Below are 1,676 nucleotides of genomic sequence, written 5' to 3'. Positions count from 1 at the left end.
CATAGGTCAACACCCATTGCAGGTCGTAATGTTCCGCTGGTTCCATAGGGGCCAGAAAGTCCGGTTAATCGTTGCTTTGATACCACCGGAACTTGGGCCGCCCCACAGGGAACTTATCCTGAGGCGACCGTTCGGGACTTTAGACGGGTCAATGAGGAAAAGAGACCCAGGAAACGTTCCAATGTAGGGCTGAAAGCTCTGCTTGACTGAGAACAGGTACTGCGACTCTCCTCAGCCTTGCCACAGTCAACTGAAGGGAAGGCTCGGAGAAGGAGGCAACAGCATCTGGCATCCCCAGGCGGTCACCCATCCAAGTACTGACCAGACCCAACGTTGCTTAACTTCGCTGATCGGACGAGAAGCGGTGTTTCCAACGTGGTAAGGCCGTTGACTCAATATCATGGCTAGATACTCCAGATGTTGAGGCAGAAGTAGAGAAGGCTCCAAGCAAATTACCATGATCCCTCAATCATGGTAAGGACCCGGAAGCTTGTCCCGGCGTTGGAGAAGGTCGAACCCGAGCCTACCGGAGTTGACCAGACCTCCAAAAGGCGAAGGAGGCGGAAGCCTGCTCCTGAGCGGCCATGAGGAAAGCAGGGAGAGTTCTCTGGGGAAAACCTGCGATGCCGCGGCGGGATCGCCACACCGCATCCTAAGTCTAGGCTGAATTCCAAGAGCTTCCTGGAAGATGGATGGAATGGAAACTGGAAGTACCCGTCCTTCCGATCCAGGGCCTAAGGAGTCCTGCCGCCTCGTTACCAGTCTGATCGATTCTGCTGTTCCACGCTGGACGAAGTTTGTTCGACAAACTTGATCAGAGCTGAGAGGTCGACGACAGAATTCCCGTCTCAGATGCTTTCCTACGAGAAAGGATCGACTGAAGAAGCTGGGGGGTGAAGCCGTCGACAACCCTATGGAGGACCTTCTCCTAAGGCATGGATCATTCTGCCCAAATGGGAAAAACTCTTGCCGACCCTATGGCATAGAGGTTCAGTGACACTGAAGTCGCTGACAGAGACGGAGAGATGGTAAGAGCGAGGCGCGATATCCTTGGCTGATCATGGAGATCGTGCAGGAATCGGCATCGGGAAGCTGTTATCCGGATGAGTAACCTTAGGCATCCTCCCAGCGTGAGACCTGCAAGGGGGGGGTTGCCAATCCTAGAGTTTGTGAACTCTGCCGCTCCCTTTAGGATTATGCCCCCCCGGGGGAGCCTCCCGTGCTACCTGTCCCTGACAGGAGGGGACTGCTATTGGACACCTTGTCTTAGCTGCCGTAGCCGGTCCGATAACTTAGGCCGACGAGGCTGAATGAAGAGGCGCTGGAGGCCTGCAGGGTCTGGAAGAAAGCGCCTTGGAGGAGTGAAAACGGAAGTCGACTTCCTCCGCACAACCGCTGGCCATGACTCTGTCCTTGGGCTCAAACAAGCTCTTCCCAAGTGTGTCTGAGCTTGTCGACATCCATGGATGAGACACCCGAGAGGAAGCCCTCGGTCACTGCGTCTAGATGGTCCAACATCGAGCTTGCCCGCAAGCTCAAAACTTGGCGACGAAACGCCAAGGTGCTTGAGCCCGGGAGGAGGAAAGTACCCATGATCTTCCTGGAGCTTCCTTGTACAAAACCTCGGGTCGCAACCGAGGAGGGAAAGGACCTGGTAAGCCCCTTCCACGAGATGG

General features: G+C 55.4%; 1 non-coding gene across 1 annotated transcript; it reads right to left on the bottom strand.

The window, feature by feature from the left end:
- Positions 1–273: 273 nt before the first annotated feature.
- LOC137617761 (5S ribosomal RNA) lies at positions 274–392 on the bottom strand. Its single transcript, XR_011039653.1, has one exon. It is a non-coding gene; the product is annotated as a 5S ribosomal RNA (ribosomal RNA).
- Positions 393–1,676: the final 1,284 nt, after the last annotated feature.

This window comes from Palaemon carinicauda, chromosome 23 (assembly GCF_036898095.1).
Source record: "Palaemon carinicauda isolate YSFRI2023 chromosome 23, ASM3689809v2, whole genome shotgun sequence".
Classification (NCBI taxonomy): Eukaryota; Metazoa; Arthropoda; class Malacostraca; order Decapoda; family Palaemonidae; genus Palaemon; species Palaemon carinicauda.
The sequence above is the reverse complement of the archived record's forward strand: the minus strand, read 5'-3'. Positions and strand labels throughout refer to the sequence as shown.